The sequence below is a fragment of the Theropithecus gelada genome, chromosome 10 (genome assembly GCF_003255815.1).
Source record: "Theropithecus gelada isolate Dixy chromosome 10, Tgel_1.0, whole genome shotgun sequence".
Classification (NCBI taxonomy): Eukaryota; Metazoa; Chordata; class Mammalia; order Primates; family Cercopithecidae; genus Theropithecus; species Theropithecus gelada.
Window position 1 is genome coordinate 57,574,443 of NC_037678.1, and position 17,576 is coordinate 57,592,018.

Sequence of the window (17,576 nt, forward strand, 5' to 3'; positions counted from 1 at the left end):
GGTGGTGGTGGTTGGAAAGTGACAATTCATTCCAAAGAAAGGCATACCTTGAAGCTTGTCTGAGATAATGTATCCCCGGGAGAGTTCTAAATGCTAACTGCTTTGATTTAATGTGCCTTGACCAAGAACTTATAGTGAATAAATACTCTTACCTCCCCTATCTTTTAAATTAATTAAATATAGATTCACTGTTAGGGCATTAACGGTAACTTGCTGTATGTGAAATAATGGTTGCCTCCCCGTTTTTGTTCTGTCCACAAGATGAGCATCTATCCGGACAGCGCCTTTCTCACTTTCAGGATACACCATGGAAGATAGATGCTGACGAGGCACAGATGCCATCCCCTAACCTTGCCTTCCCACACCCCCAATGTCTTGGCACTGCCCTATTATCATCACCAGCATTTACTTGAGGCTACTATATGCCAGCTAACACTCTAAGCCCCTTGGGAATACAGACGCAACCCTTGGGCAGGGGTTGGTGGTAAGGGTGGGTAATTGGAAAAACCTCAAACTTCTGAGATTAATTTCTATCATCCAGAGGGAAAAAAGGAGTTGATACATAAATTAATAATAATGGCTAGCATTTAGTGCTTTGTATGCACCAGACACTGAGTGCTTTACATATATGGATTCTTTTAATCCTCACAGCAACCCATGCTACGAGGACATTATTATCCAAATGTTACAGATGAACAGCCCAAGGAGGAGGGTAGCTAAGTAACCTGCCCAATGTCTCCCAACTAGTAAATGGCAGAGTCAAGACTCAAATCTGGCCAGGCATGGTGGCTCAAGCCTGTAATCCCAGCACTTTGGGAGGCCAAGACGGGCGGATCACGAGGTCAGGAGATCGAGACCATCCTGGCTAACACGGTGAAACCCCGTCTCTACTAAAAATACAAAAAACTAGCCGGGCGAGGTGGCGAGTGCCTATAGTCCCAGCTACTCGGGAGGCTGAGGCAGGAGAATGGCATGAACCCGGGAAGCGGAGCTTGCAGTGAGCTGAGATCCAGCCACTACACTCCAGCCTGGGCGACAGAGCGAGACTCTGTCTCAATAAAAAAAAAAAAAAAGACTCAAATCCAGGCAGCGTGGCTCTAGAGTCCATGCTCTTAACTAGTGTTGCAGAAGAGCAGACTAGCAAAGCACAGGCTTTAGAACTAACTCAACCTTTGTTTAAAATGTGGTTCTGCCTGTTGCAGATGCCATGAGACTGTCAAGTTACCAATCTCTCCAGGCCTTCCCCATCTACAGAAGTGGGACAGCAGTGCCTCATCACATGTATTATAAGAATTAAATGAAATCACAGCTGTAAAGTTCTCAGCACAGTACCTGGTAAACTGTGTGTGTAAAGACAGCAGTGGGTGTTATAAGCCTCTCTCTTCATAAAAGCCCATGGGTGCACCAGTGTTCAACCTGTGTCTGCAGCTGTGCGGCAAGGGGCTCTGCTGCCATGTGTGTGGAGTGTTCAATGATTCCAAGCCGGGCCAGTCTTGGCTGTCAGGGGTGGGAATGAATGCTGACATTATCCACAGTGGGTGGTGATACTTTATTCTGTGTGCTCACACCCAGTTTAATAGGTACAGTGTTTCAAGAACTCAAAGTGTTACAAGAGGTCTGTTGTGCCCACATTTAGAAAATCATGATCCTTGGCCCCTTCCTGAGGTCTCCACAGGAAAGTAGTATAGGAGCTGGGTGAAGGGCCCTCTGTCTGTCTACCCTTCCTTGAGTGGGTGGAGTGACAGCAAGTGTGAAGTGCTACAGTGGCCTCCCTAGAAATGGCCTGTCACCACAGGAATTTTCCTTGGCCTGCTTCAGGGAGGGTGTCTGAGAAGTGAGAAAACCCTAATAGTTCAAGACGAAAGGTTCTTTGTAATGTGAGTATGGAAGACTTGAGAGTGTGGGTAAATGCTGGAAAGTTGGGCTGAAAAAAAAAATGCATCTTTCCAGCCTGTGGTTTTATACTACCTTAGAGGTTGGTGTTCTTGGCCCAAGGACACCCCGAATAGCAATGCTTGCCTAGTCTTTGGCATTTTCAATTCCTTCTGCAAAGAGAGAATTCCCCAAGCCTACTACTGAATGTAACTGGTAGTTAAGAATGTAATCTTTGGGATCACAGGTCCTAAATCTATACTGGCTATGTAACCTTAAACAGTAATTTCACGTCCTGAGCCTCGGTTTCCTCCTTTGGAAAACAGACAATACTAGTTCGTTCCTCCACCCTGGGGCTGTACTAAGACTTACATGAGACAATGGTCTGATGGTCTTAGCTCAGAACTTCATATGGTACGTGTTGGACAGATAAATATTCCATAAGTGGAAGTTATCACTGTTGTTATTGTTGCTATTCTTATTCATATTATTATTGTATATATGATTGGTCTCTAATTAACCTTCCATAAAGAAGCTGTTTCTGTAACCTGTATTTCAAGCTAGAATCAAATGTGAAAAAGAAAATATTCTACTCTATTCTGTGCTAATGCCTAAGGGCTGGTACATAATACCTGTTAACTTACGTACAGTTGAACAAAATATTTTTCACCCATCTATTTATAAATACTCATTGAACACCTACTATGGGTCAGGTGCTGTTCGAGGCACATAGGTTACTCTACTGAAAACAAACGAACAAACAAAAATCAGAGCCCTTGTGAAGCTTACATTTTAGTGAAGCAAGGAAAATAGCAATAAACACAGTAAATTAGTAAATTATTATCATATTAGAAGGTGCTCTGGAAAAAAAAGAAAATAAAAAATAGTGAGTGTGAAAGAAGGGGAGCTGGGAATTAGGAGGGTAGACTTGCTTTTCATCTAGCCACTAGGATGAAGAGTAAATTGCAAAATGAAGAAATGTAAGTTAGTGGAGCTGCACTGACTTTGCAACTTGTTCTGCAACTTTGGGCAAGCCCCTTCTCCTCCTTAGACCTTAATTTCCCCATTTTTAAGAAAGGGCTAACTAGATGATCTCAGAAGTCTTTCCAGACTCAATGTTTCTCAGTGTATGACCTATGGATCACCTGTATCAGAATCACTTGCGAAAAATACAGATTCCTGAGCCCTAACCCAAAGCTACTTAATCAGACTCCCTGGGAGGGGAAGCACAGGATTTTACATTTTGAAGAAGCTATTCACACTAGGCATGGTGGCTCATGCCTGAATCCCAGCACTCTCGGAGACTTAGGTGGGAGGACTGCTTGAGCCCAGGAACTCCAGACCAGCCTGGGCAACACAGTGAGATCCCATCTCTATGGGGGAAAAAAAAATTAGCCAGGTGTGGTGGTGCACACTTATAGTCCCAGCTACTTAGGAGGCTGAGATGGGAGGATCGCTTGAGCCCACTCCGAGGCTGCAGTGAGCTGTGACTGAGCCACTGCACTCCAGTCTGGGCAACAGAGCAAGACCTTGTCTCAAAAATAAATAAATAACAATAAAAATAAACGAAAATAAAGAAGCTATACAGGTATTTCTTATAAATCCTCAAGTTTGATAAACATGATTCTGTATCTTCCTTATTTTTCTGTTAGTAAAATTCTCAGAAAGTATTGCTGCCTGTCTCTGGTCTAAAGCTTCTCCTAGGTTTCCGATTTCCAGGCAACTTTGTTGCCCTTGATTCTAATCTGGGGGCGACAAGTACCCTTGCTTTATCTCAGCCACCTTCAGACTAATTTATGGCTGTCCTAAGAACTTTGGGGCTTAAGTTACATCTGACCTATTAGAACACAGCCAGCCAGGCACTGCTGATGACTCAGTCATATCATCCAGATATGGATTTTTCCAAAAAACAAGCTCGGACAATAGTTTCATGGCGCCAAGTGTAGCATTTCACCTCCCTAGTCCTTGGTGGCATAAATATATTTCAAATGGATATCTTGCAGTAAAATAACTGTGGTGCTACAGTTCTGCTACCGCCAGAATCTTGAAGCAGCAAATTCTCAGTCCAGCCAGAAGTCTTTCCAGACTCAATGTTTCTCAGTGTATGACCTATGGATCACCCGTATCAGAATCACTTGCTAAAAATACAGATTCCTGAGCCCCAATCCAAAAACAGCTCAAGCAGCTTGAGCTGTTTTCACTAGGCATGGGAAATATCACCATTCAGTACCTCATCTATCCCACAGGATTTGGATATCCTCTCTATTCTGTGATACCCATACTCCATACTCGCACACCCAGATCAGCTCCTACTGGATATTTCAGTCCCTGATTATCTCGTGAAAATCTGTGATATGGTTTGGCTGTGTCCCCACCCAAATCTCATCTTGAATTATAGCTCCCACAATTCCAGCATGTTATGGGAGGGACCCAGTGGGAGGTAATTAAACAGCATGGTCAGGTCTTTCCCATGCTACTCTAATGATAGTAAGTCTGACGAGATCTGATAGTTGTCTTTTTTTTTTTTTTTTTTTTTGAGACGGAGTCTGGCTGGGTCCCCCAGGCGAGTGCAGTGGCAAGATCTTGGCTCACTACAACCTCTGCCTCCCGGGTTCAAGTGATTCTCCTGCCTCAGCCTCCCAAGTAGCTGGGATTACAGGCGCCTGCCACTGCACCCGGCTAATTTTTATTTTTATTTTTTTTTATTTTTTATTTTTTTTTTTTTGAGACGGAGTCTCGCGCTGTGTCACCCAGGCTGGAGTGCAGTGGCGCGATCTCGGCTCACTGCAAGCTCCGCCTCCCAGGTTCAGGCCATTCTCCTGCCTCAGCCTCCGAGTAGCTGGGACTACAGGCGCCCGCCACCACGCCCGGCTAGTTTTTTGTATTTTTAGTAGAGACGGGGTTTCACCATGTTAGCCAGGATGGTCTCGATCTCCTGACCTCGTGATCCGCCCGCCTCGGCCTCCCAAAGTGCTGGGATTACAGGCTTGAGCCACCGCGCCCGGCCCAATTTTTATATTTTTAATAGCGACAGGGTTTCGCCATGTTGGCCAGGCTGGTCTCAAACTCCTGACCTCAGGTGATCTGCCCACCTCAGCCTCCCAAAGTGCCGGGATTACAGGTGTGAGCCACCACGCTAATAGAATCTGCAGCTTAACACATCCAAAGCAAAACTCTTGAGTCACATCCCTTCCTCATCACCAAATCTTGTCTCCTTACTCCCCAGTCTTCCCCATCTCAGGAATGGTATCACCATCCTTCCATCTGCTCAAAATCATTCCCGATCCTTCCTTTTCCCTCACCCCCGCCTCCTGCCAACATCCAATCCTTTAGCAGTCCTATCAATTTTGTCCCTGAAACATTGGTATAACTCAAACCCAACCACTTTTTTCTACCTCCATCTACCTTGGTCCAGGCTATCATCATCTCACAGCAACAAACATAATTAAAAATACAGAAATGAATCTAATCACATCAGCCTTAAGTTTCTTTCCTATTGCACTGAGAATAAAATCCAACTCATCAGTGGCTATAAGGGCCTCATATGGCTGGCCCCTGCCTCCCCTCCGACTTTATAACCTATTACTCTCTCCTTTGCTCAGGACCCTACAGCTACACTTTATTTTAGATCCTCAAACAGGCCATACTTTTTCCAGCCTCAGTGGCCTACAGAGTTAATGAATCTTCTGCCTGCATGGTTCAGGCCCTGTTCTTCCTTATCCTACAGGTTTTAGTTTAGATGTCAACTCCTCAGAAGATGCAGGCAAGCCTTTTCTGACCATCTTATCTAGAAAGGCTGCCTCCTCTCCACTATTCTCTATCTCAGCCTCTTGTTTTCTTCAAAACAATCATGCACCTTGTAATTATTTTTGTTTATTTTCTTTTACTTGTCTCTCTTACTAGGATATAAGTTTTGTAAGGGATTGACCTTGTCTTGTTTACTATGCTAAACACAATACTGGTTGAAGAAATGAATAAATTATCCTTCATTTCTAGTCAAATAAGAACAAAAGCCACTGAAATGAATGAAGCCAGCTTATACAGGGCATCATCATGTGCAGCAAGGTTCTGGATGGGTGCTGAGAAGAGTCAGTGTAGAATGAGAAGTGAGTTCTGCCTTCAAGGAGCTTTTAAACTTAAAAGTAATTCCCCTCAACATTCTTTTGAAATCAAAGGAAATCTCTGTTCACTTAATGAAAATGTCTGTGTTTTGTACTATCTGATAAGAAGCAGGGCTCCAGTCCCGGCTCAGTTATCTCTAAAGGCATGTCCATTTAAACTGTTTATTCAAACAAAAAGAACTTCTGTTATAAGAAAGAAGAATGAGATCATCAAAAGAATAAGCTCCCTTCGGAAGAATGAGATCATCAAAAGAATAAGAGACAGGATCCCGCTGGACAAGACAAAGTAAAGGCCAACTGTACAGCCACACACTTGCCACTGAAGGTGAGTTTTGCTGAAGAGATCAGACCAAGTACAAGGATTTCTGAGTCTCTTTCTGGGAGAGATCACAGTGGAAGAAAAAACTAAAATAAGCCTCTTAATCATGGTTATTTAGAAATTCCTTGCCATAATAAGGCTAAGCAACACATCAGGCTTGGATAAAGGAAGAGACGGGCTCTGAGCCTGACAGTACTAATGTCTTATGGGCACTCACTCACTCACTATTATCTAACACCTAGACTTCCCTCCCATCACCTTTACCCAGTGTAATGAGGTCTGATGTCTGCCAAAGGATGTCTGAACAAGTAAAAGCAATAACATTTGTGCAGATGAGATTTCTCTTAAAATATGTGATCTTTGGAAATGTGTTGTATCTTAAAGTAGACATATTTTTAGTTTAAAGTTCAGCCTCACTCTGTTAGCAGGATACAAATGCTGTCTTACTGTTGGATTCTACACATCGATATAGAAGAAGTATGTTAATTACTTCACCATTTGCATCTGTTAGGTGCTGAACTCAGCATTTTATCTGCACTATTTTATTTAATCCATCTGTAAGGTAGGTATCATCATTATCCCCCTTTTAGAGATGAGGTTCACTGAGGATAAGAGTGGGAAAAGAATTTAACCGAAGTAATACAAGGAATTAGAAGAGACAACAAGCAATTGGAAGGAACCTAAAGAGTTTCTGGAAATGGGGGTGTGTTGGTGAAAAATGTGGAAGACTGGAAGAATTATGAATTTAGCTGACATTAGATACATCAGATGGCCCTCACATTCAGAAATGCCACTAGTGGTAATGGGTGACTTTAGGCAAGTTACTTGTCCTCTCTGAGATTCCGTTTTCTCATCTGTGAAAATGGGTATGCTGTCTACTGTGCTGCTTTTGTCCACATAGAAATGCCAAGTGCCTACTACACACATGGTGCTGCTGCTAAGGTGCAGTGACTCCAGGTGCTGAATATGATTCAAATCAAAGCAACCAACTTCACTGGCAGCTACACTAGGCCAGGAACACTGCTGGGCAACATGAATATAAAGGGCAATATACCTGTCAGAGAAGCAGCTCAGGTTAGGGGCAAGAGCACTGGTGTTAAGTCAGATGGACCGGGTTCCATACGAGTTCTGCCCTTGGTAGTTGGGTGCCTTTGCATAAATCATCTAATATGTGCCTCAATTTTCTCATTTTTCAATGGAGGACATTATTTATTCTACAAGGGCGGTTGTGAGGTTTGGAGGTATTCGTAAAGTATATAACATAATGTCATGCATCCACCAGAAAGAAAGTGGGTGAGTGAGGGCTACCACCTTATATCCTTTTTTGGAAAACGGAGGAAGTATGTACTGTAAATAATAGCTGCTGTTGCTCTAAGATGAGCTCACAACACGGTACAGGACACATACCACATACACAGAGGCAGCTCTAGTGAACTCTATATGAGAAAGCCTAAATCATATTCATCCAGTTTATTTCCTCTGGGCCAGGCCACAGGAAAGTCCTGATTCTCAGCATCACTATGAATAATGAAGGCTGATGGGAACTGATTTCTTCTCAAATCACCTTAGCAACTCTGAAATTCTGAATCATACCATTTTTCAAAGTCGGCTGCATAATTGGCCCAGAGACTCACTGAGAAGCTCCAGCTGATATTTCATCACAGAGATAATTCATAGGAATTACACTGACAATTAGCCCATCTTGAATCAGCAGAGTTAAGCTACACTAAACACAAGAGAATGTATAGTAGAGCTTCCTCTTCCCTTGTCAACCAACCCCACAGGGAACACAAATGGGTCTGGCCCATATCCAATGTACAGGGTTTAGGCCTATTTCAAAGTTCTATTCCTCTGCCACTACAAACTCTCACCTCAAAAGTCTATTGTCCCTAAAAGTGATCAAAGAGAGAATTGCCAGAGCTTTTAAGTACAAGCTTCAATTCCATATATATCATATATAAACACTCACAATTCTTCCTCCATTGTCACAAACAGGATTTCTCAAACAGATTATCCCTTCCGGATGGGCGAGTCAGGCTGATCCTGTCTCAGGTGATGTTTTATTGTGACCAAGAATGAGGAAAGAACACACCTTTGGAATTTAGCAAGATGATAGGGAAGCTTGATAGAAGCTAAAAAGTTGAATGAAGCCACCAACATACCATCCCATACCTCAACACCAGTCACCAGAGAGTCCGGAAAAGTGCAACAACAACAAAAATGTACAAAAGTAGTCAAAAGGCATCTAGAGCACTAATTTAGTACCGAGGATACTAATTCTTTCTTGATGTGAAAATGTTACTATTTAGGAATGGATTCTAGTTTAGGGAGAGGTAATTCTCATTATCAGAATTCCAAACAAAGAAAACTTGACCACATATATAAAAAACATTTACCAAGAAGACTGGAATGAAATGCAGATCATAAGCCTGGGTGAATCAAAGAAATCTGGCTTCAAGTAGGCATGGTGATGTAATGACAAGACCTCTGACATGGATCTCTTAGAAGACTGGGTTCAAATAACCCAAAGACTTTGTCCACAGAGCCTAGAGAGGAGACTCAGTACATTGTGTGTGTACACATGCATATGTATAAAGAATATGATTTAATAAATGGCAAACACAAAAAACAAGTTTTCTTCTTTAAATAACATTTTATAAAATAAGAAGTACTTGCATACTGTTAGTTTTTTGTGATTACAGTAGTCCCCCTATCCACAAGGGATACATTCCAGTGGATGTCCAAAACCACAGATGTATATATTTTGGTACTATCTAGCTAGATATCTGTGTGTGTGTGTGTGTGTGTGTGTGTACAGATATATGTGTGTATATATATGTGTATATAATGTGTGTGTGTGTATATATATATACACGTACACAATTTTTTTCCTATACATATATACCTATGATAAAGTTTAATTTTTAAATTAGGCACGGTAAGACAAGGAAGCACTTTACAGTTTCTCTTTGGCAAATCCAAATTGCCAGCATCACAACTCTTAGGCTTTGGGGCTATTATTAAGTAAAATAAGGGTTATTCATATAAACTAGAGGAAATAGAGAAAGAAGGGCAAACCAACCCCAAAGCTAACAAAAATAAATAACCAAAATCAAAGCTGAACTGAAGGAAACTGAGATGTGAAAAAACATGTAAAAGACCATTGAATCCAGCAGTTGGTTTTCTGAAGAAAAAATAAATAAATAATAAGATAGATGGACCACTAGCTAGACTAATAAAAAAGGAGAGAAGATCCAAATAAACAAAATCAGAAATGACAAAGAGGACATTACCACTGACCCCACAGAAATACAAAAAACTCCCAGAACCTATTATGAACACCTCTATACACACAAGCTACAAAACGTAGAACCAGGACCAGATGGATACACAGTAGAATTCCATCAGATGTGTAAGGAAGAGTTGGTACCAATCCTACTGAAACTATTCCAAAAAATTGAGGAGGAGGGACTCCTCCCTAATCTATTCTATGAGGCATCCATCTATGTCTATCATCCAGACACCAAAACCTGACAGATACAACAGCAGCAAAAAAAAAAAAAAAAACCAACCCCTTCAGGCCATTTTTCTCGAGGAACATAGATGCAAAAATCCTCAACAAAATACTAGCAAATCTAATTCAGCGGCACATAAAAAGGTTAATCCACCACCATCAAGTGGTAGATGTAAGATTGGTCCAACATACACAAATCAATAAATGTGATTCATCACACAAACAGAACTAAAAACAAAAACCACGATTATCTCAGATGCAGAAAAGGCTTCTGATGCAATTCAACATCCCTTCATGTTAAAAAAAAAAAAAAAAACCCTCAACAAACTAGTAATTGAAGAAACATACTTCAAAATAGTAAGACCCATTTACTAAAAACCCACAGCCAACATCATACTAAATGGGCAAAAGTTGGAAGCATTCCCTCTGAAAACCAGAACAAGTCAAGGATGCCCTTTCTCACCACTCCTATTCAACAAAGTACTGGAAGTCCTCCCAGAGCAATGAGACAAGAGAAAGAAATAAAAGACATCCAAACAGGAAGAAGGGAAGTCAAACTATCTGTTTGCAGAAAATACAATTCTATACATAGAAAACCCTACAGACTCTGCCCAAAAGCTCCTTGACCTGATAAACCACTTCAGCAAAGTTTCAGTACATAAAATCAATGTACAAAAATACAATAAATAGCATTCTTATACACCAACATCCAAACTGAGAACCAAATCAATAATGCAATCTCATTCACTATAGCCAAAAAAATAAATAAAATAAAATACCATGGAAATGAAAGATACGTGAATAGAATACAGCTAACCAGGGAAGTGAAAGATCTCTACTTAAAGAACTATAAAACAGTGCTCAAAGAAATCAAAGATGATGCCAACAAATGAAAAAACATTCCATGCTCATGGATGGGAAGAATCATTGTTAACATGGCTATACTGCCCAAAGCAATTTACAGATTCAATGCTATTCGTATCAAATTACTAATGACATTCTTCACAGAAATAGAAAAAACAGTTTAAAAATTCATAAGGAACTTTTAAAAAGCCCAAAAAACCAAGGTAATCCTAAGCAAAAAGAACAAAGCTGCAGGTTTGAAGTTGGCTTAACCCAATTCAAACTATGCTACAAGGCTACAGTACCCAACCAGCATGGCACTGGTACGAGAACAGACAAACAGATTAATGGGACAGAACAGAGAGCCTAGAAATAAGGCTGCATACCTACAACCAACTGATCATTGACAAAGCTGACAAAAGCAATGGGGAAAGGACTCCCTATTCAATAAATGGTCCTGGGATAACTGGCTAGTCACATGCAGAAGACTAAAAGTGGACCCCTTCCTTATACCATATACAAAAATCAAGTCAAGATAAATTAAAGACTTAAATGTAAAACCTAAAACTATAAAAACTATGGAAGATAACCTAGGAAATACCACTCTGGACATAGGACCTGGCAAAGATTTCATGATTAAGACACCAAAAGCAACTGCAACAAATACAAAAATCAACAAATGAGACCAAATTAAACTAAAGAGCTTCTGCACAGCAAGAGAATCTATCAAAGGCACAAACAGACAACTTACAGAATGGGAGAAAATATTTGCAAACTATGCATCCAACAGAGATCTAATATCCAGAATCTATAAGGAACTTAAATGAATTTACAAGCAAAAAACAAACCTTCCTGTTAAAAAGTGGGCAGAGGACATAAACAGACACTTTCCAAAAGAATGTAGCCAACAAACATATTAAAAAGTGCTCCACATCATTAATTATTAGAGAAATGCAAATCAAAACCACAATGAGCCCAGGTGCAGTGACTCACACCTGTAATCACAACACTTTGGGAGGCTGAGGTGGGCAGATCACTTGAGCCTACGAGTTTGAGACCAACCTGGGAAACATGGTGAAACCCCATCTCTACAAAAAAATACAAACACAATTAGCCAGGTGTAGTGGCATATTCCTGTAGTCCCAGCTACTCAGGAGGCTGAGGTGGGTGGATCAATTGAGCTCGAGAGGTCCAGGCTGCAGTGAGCCATGATCACACCACTGCACTCTAGCCTGAGTGACAGAGGCAAGACTCTGTGTCCCACCCCCCCCCAAAAAAAAAAAACAAAAAAACCCACAGTGAGATTATCGTCTCACATCAGTCAGAATATTTTGCTATTACTAAAAAGTCAAAAAATAACAGATGCTGGTGAGGTTGTGGAGAAAAGGGAATGCTTACACATTACTGGTGAGAATGTAAATTAGTTCAGCTATTGCAGAAAGCAGTGTGGTGATTCCTCAAAGAACTTAAAACAGAATTACCATTTGGCCCAGCAATCCCATTACTGGGTATATGCCTAAAGGAATATAAATTATTCTACCATGAAGGCACATGCACAATTATGTTCATCACAGCACTATTCACAATAGCAAAGACATGGAATTAACCTAAATGCTCATCAACGGTAGACTGGATAAAGAAAATACGGTCCATATACAACATGGAATGCTATGAAGCCATAAAAAAGAACAAGATCATGTCCTCTGCAGCAACATGGATGGAGCTGGAGGCCATTATCTTACTACACAGGAACAGAAAAACAAATACTGAGGCCAGGCACAGTGGCTCACGCCTGTAATCCCAGCACTTTGGGAGGTCAAGGTGGGAGCATCATTCGAGGTCAGGAATTCGAGACCAGGCCAACACGGTGAAACCCTGTTTCTATTAAAATTACAAAAATTAGCTGGGTGTGGTGGCACATGCCTGTAATCCCAGCTACTTAGGAGGCTGAGGCAGGAGAATTGCTTGAATTCAAGAGATGGGGGTTGCAGTGAGCCGAGATCACACCACTGCACTCCAGCGTGGGCGACAGACAGAGCAAGGTTCCATCTCAAAAAAAGAAAAAGAAAAAAAAATACTGCATGTTCTCACTTATCTATACAACAAACACATATGAGTACATACAGGGGAACAACAGACACTGAGGATTACTGGAGGGTGGAGAGTGGGAGAAGGGAAAAGATCAACAAATCACCTATTGGGTACTATGCTAATTACTTGGGGATGAAATAATCTGTACATCAAACCTCAGAGACATGCAGTTTACCTATGTAAAAAACTGCACATGTACCCCTGAACCTAAAATAACAGTAAAAAAAAAAAAAAACTTCCATACTAAAAATAAAATAAGGGTTACTTAAACACAAGCACCGTAATACCAATACCACAACAGTCTTTATGATAACCAAGATGTCTACTAAGTGACTAATGGGTGCAACAGAGTGGATATGCTGAACAGAGCAATGATTCATGTCCCAGGCAGGATGGAGCAGGATGGCACAAGGTTTCATCACACTACTCAGGATGACGCATGATTTAAAACTCATGAACTGTTTATTTCTGGAATTTTCTATTTCATATTTGGTGGTTGTGGGTAACTGAAGCCATGGAAAGCAAAACCACAGTTAAGGTTTGGGAGCTACTGTAATTAAAAACCATTCTTAAATTTACAGGACAAAATTCTTAAAGTAGTATTTTGCATGCTTAGAATTTATTCCAACACTATTCTGGCATGAGCTTTTACAACTTACTCTGGAATTCACAAGGCACCGGTTTTGTTTTGTTTTTGTTCTGTGAGTTTTATAATAGCCTTTGGCCAAAGGTAATACAGTTTTGACCAAACACAGATTTTTTTTTCCCTGCCATCTTGACCTTGACTCTCCATAGCAAGAACCCATCAGAAACTTTCCTATCCTCCAAGGTTTACTTGCTGATATCTAGCATTACATCTAGTGTGTCAGAACCAATGTGGGATAGAGGAGTATGGGTGAGTAAGAGTGAGTATGGGACAAAAAAAGTATATGGCATGCTCCCTTCACACTAGTTGTGGAGAGAAAAGAGGTAGGGAAGTCACGAAAACAAGCTAGAGTCTGGGGTATAATGCTAATGATCACTAACATTAATTAGAGATACTTTTAATTGAGCTCTATGTGCTGGGCATTGTGCTCAGCACCTTACATGCATTATCTCAAGTAATCCTCACAACAGTACAAGAAATAAGTACTCTTACCCCCCATTTTACAGAGGCAGACACTGGAGGCTTAGAGAGATATAGGCATTTGCCTCTGGTCCCAGAGGTTGTAAGTGGTTGAATTAGGATAGGAACCTTAGCGTGTCCGGCCAACTGCATGTCAGGGCAACATGTGCTATAGGAATTGACAGATGGAAGAATCCCCGTGGTCAGAGTCTATGGGGAAAAAAACCTTTATCTCGTCATACATTAATAGTGCAGAGAAGAGGGGATCATTTTAATTCAAGTAAAGGTCTGAATTTTAACTTTTAAAAATGAAATGCAAGTTTGGTTATATCAAGTAACACATCTGGGATACAGAGAACTAATAAAATTAGGTTAAATAAACGAAAATACTTATGAGCTAATTTGTCAGTAATACTAACAACAACTCCCAATTCCTTCAGGTGCCATGCTTTTTTACACCTCCAAGCTTCTGCTGGATCTAATTCTGTCTTCTGCTTAGGGGGCTGCTGCCCATTCAACCTTCCAGCTCAGCACAAGCTCCAACTCCTCTCTCAATCCTGTATCTTTTTCTTTTACTGAAGTAGGACCTATCTGAGAGTAAAGACTATATCTAATATATTTTCAGAGAGCAGGCCAGCAAAAAATAATTCTTAATAAATATTTAATAAAGAAATATATCCTTAATCTTTAAGCCTTTATTCGAAAATGATACTGACTTTTTACTGGGTTCTCTCAAGCACCAATAAGACACTAGGCTTTTCAGCATTGAAAGTATGTAATCAATACACAAGCCTAAGAGGATAATTTAAGTTCATTAAATAAAAGTTATATCAATTACTCAAAATTGACCCATGCATACCAAAATCAAAATGAGCAACTAATTCAGTATCCTAATTGCGATAAAGTTACAAGGAAAAAATGAAAAAGATTCACTCCAGTCCTGGTTGTTTATGATTGCTCTTAAAGAAAAATTCTATTTTAAGAGTACATTATATTCCCCCTTGTCTGCAGTTATGTTACCCACAGTCAACCAAGGTCTGAAAATATTAAATGGAAACTTCCAGAAATAATCAATTCCTAAGTTTTAACTGTGTGCCATTCTGAGAGGCATGATGAAATCCTGCACTATCCTGCTCTATCCCGCCTGGGACGTGAATCATCCCTTTGTCCAGCATAACCATGCTATACATACTACTCACCCCTCAATCACTCAGTAGTCACCCTGGTTATCAAATGGACTGTTGCAGAATTCGCATCACAGTACTTGCATTCAAGGAAACCTCTATTTCACTTAATAATAGACCCAAAATGCAAGAGTAGTAATGCTGGCAATTCACGTATGCTAAAGAGAAACCATGATGTGCTTCCTTTAAGTGAAAAGATGAACATTGTTGGCTAATAACAAAAAATCATACACTAAGGCTGCTAAGATTACAGTAAGAATGAATCTTCTACCCATGATACTGTGAAGAAGGAAAAAGAAATACATGCTAGTTTTGCTGTCATACCTCAAGGAGCAAAAGTTTCAACCACAGCTGTGTGATAAGCACTTGGTTAAGATAGAAAAGGCATTAAATTTGTGGGTGAAAGACATGAAGAGAAACATGTTCTGACTGACAGCAATGGAGTTCAGTACTATCTATGGTTTCAGGTGTCCAGTGGGGGTCCTGGAACATATTCCCCCATTGACAAGGGGGACACTGTAGTTTTAAATTGGTGTATAAATTTCACACTTAAGGAAGCCAATCTGTGAGAGAAACACTTTCAAGAAGTTAGTAAGCACCCATTACACCTCCTAGAATAATTGTAAATGTCTACAGTACAAGAATGCAAGGCTCTTGATGTTTGAAAGCACTAAAGGGAGGCATCAAAAGTAACCTCATTCTTGTAGGAATATTAATCTTTCAGAAGGTATGAAAACCTAAAACACCAACTGCACTGAGCTGCTGTTTTAATGCAGCTTAATAATTCAGGAAAAGAGCTAGCTAATCACATAAGAAATCCTGCGAGCTATGCCTCTGTATGCTTTCTTGGGCTGGAAATTTCCAAGACAGCAAAAAAGGCCAAGCTTCTTCTCTCTCTTCCTGCCAAATAAAAAAAGCCCAAAGAATCCCAAGCAAAATTTGAAAGCTAAAATGCAAATTGATCTCACTTTATTTAATAGATGCAGTCTTAAAACGCATCTTCAGACTAAATAGGATCCAATTTTAAACACATAGAAGAAAAAAAATGCTTACAGAAAACTTGTCAAGAATACAAATAGAAATTCCCTAAGTAAGCTACTTTGCAGGTCGAATTTTTAAAATTGGGGCTTTCTTAAAGTGGAAAAGATTGCAAGTACGCAGCACTCAGTTTCTGGAAAGTATATAACATTCTGTAAGCCTTACTGCTAGGTACTCCCATGTAATGAAGGGCGAGAGATTCACAACCTAAATACCCAAAAAAGAAATATCCTCTCAAGCAATCCTTTGAAAGAAAAAAAAAATCCGCAACAAAAGCAGACAAGAATTCTGCAAAGCATGTCAGAATCTTTTTATAATGGCCATAAAGTCTTAGGACCTGAACTCTCTACAGTGTCAAAAACATAAATTAGGTCTAGATAGGGGTAGGGGTGTGTGTGTGTGTGTGTGTGTGTATATGTGTGTGTGTGTGTGTAAGACCTTCAAACTGCTAAATATGAATTTTTATCATTTGCTCATTTTTCTGGTTAAAGACTCTAAAAAAGATGGGATTAATCCTTATTCTGTAAAAGCATTAGTTTATATATAGCTTAAATATTTTAGGATAGTCCTTTATTCTTTTCGGCAACTGTTTAATTCGTATAATCAAATGTGAATTAATTTATGCCATGGTAATACTTCTCAAATGTGTATAAATTCCTACACCAGAAAAAAATTTTGTAAAGACCATGTGTCCTAGTTTTTCATTTTGAAAGGTTTAAACACCATATTCCTAGCAGTAAGCTCGTCTAGACTCAGAGTTAAAAACACTTAGCTTCTCTGGTATAAAACTCTTCTTTAAAATGTGCTTCCTAAATGTTTTCTATAATGAGCAAACATCTTGAAGAAAGAAAGTGCTTCCAATCTGAGGTCTGACTTACAACTTGGAATCTATGATTCCAATGATTGGGAGAGGGGAGAATAGTGACAATATCATGATTAGTATATAACATACAGGTCCCATGGGAAGGTATAGTTCTATTTGTCTATAAACATATCTTTGTTACTTAAAACTATGCAAGTTCTAATTTTCATAAACTCTTTTCCCCTCATGAAGGGTCTGACTGTTAATAGTACAAGCATATAGTTATTACTGCTCTCGACTTGATAGTACTTATTTTTAAAAGAATAGGGAGAGTGTGTTACCTCTAAGATCCAAGTGCACCCTTCTAGATGCACTCTGTGATAAGCATTTCTCTGAAGAACGTGTGCTATGAAGTTTTCTCAGTAGAGCACTGGGAGGAAGAGGCTGTCCTAAGTATCCAGCACGACAGCTGGCAATGTGGCTGTGAGGACCATCAACACTGTGGCCCAGCTACAGCCTAGAACATGGTCTTTCTGTGACCTTGCAGGCTCAGCCTACCCTAACGTTTTGGGAGTTCAGCTGACACGGACACCAAAGCCTCCACATGGCTCTTGTGTTCTAGGTGGGCCCAGACCCCACTACCCACTGGATGGCCAGTAACCCACTGGATGGCCTGCTCTCTGCCGG

The 17,576-nt window shown here is 40.2% G+C and overlaps 1 protein-coding gene across 3 annotated transcripts in view; it reads right to left on the reverse strand.

Moving 5' to 3' along the window:
• STK4 (serine/threonine kinase 4) overlaps window positions 1–17,576 on the reverse strand; it is a 113,955-nt gene that overhangs the window by 5,107 nt on the left and 91,272 nt on the right. The gene's annotated exons all lie outside the window — the stretch shown is intronic.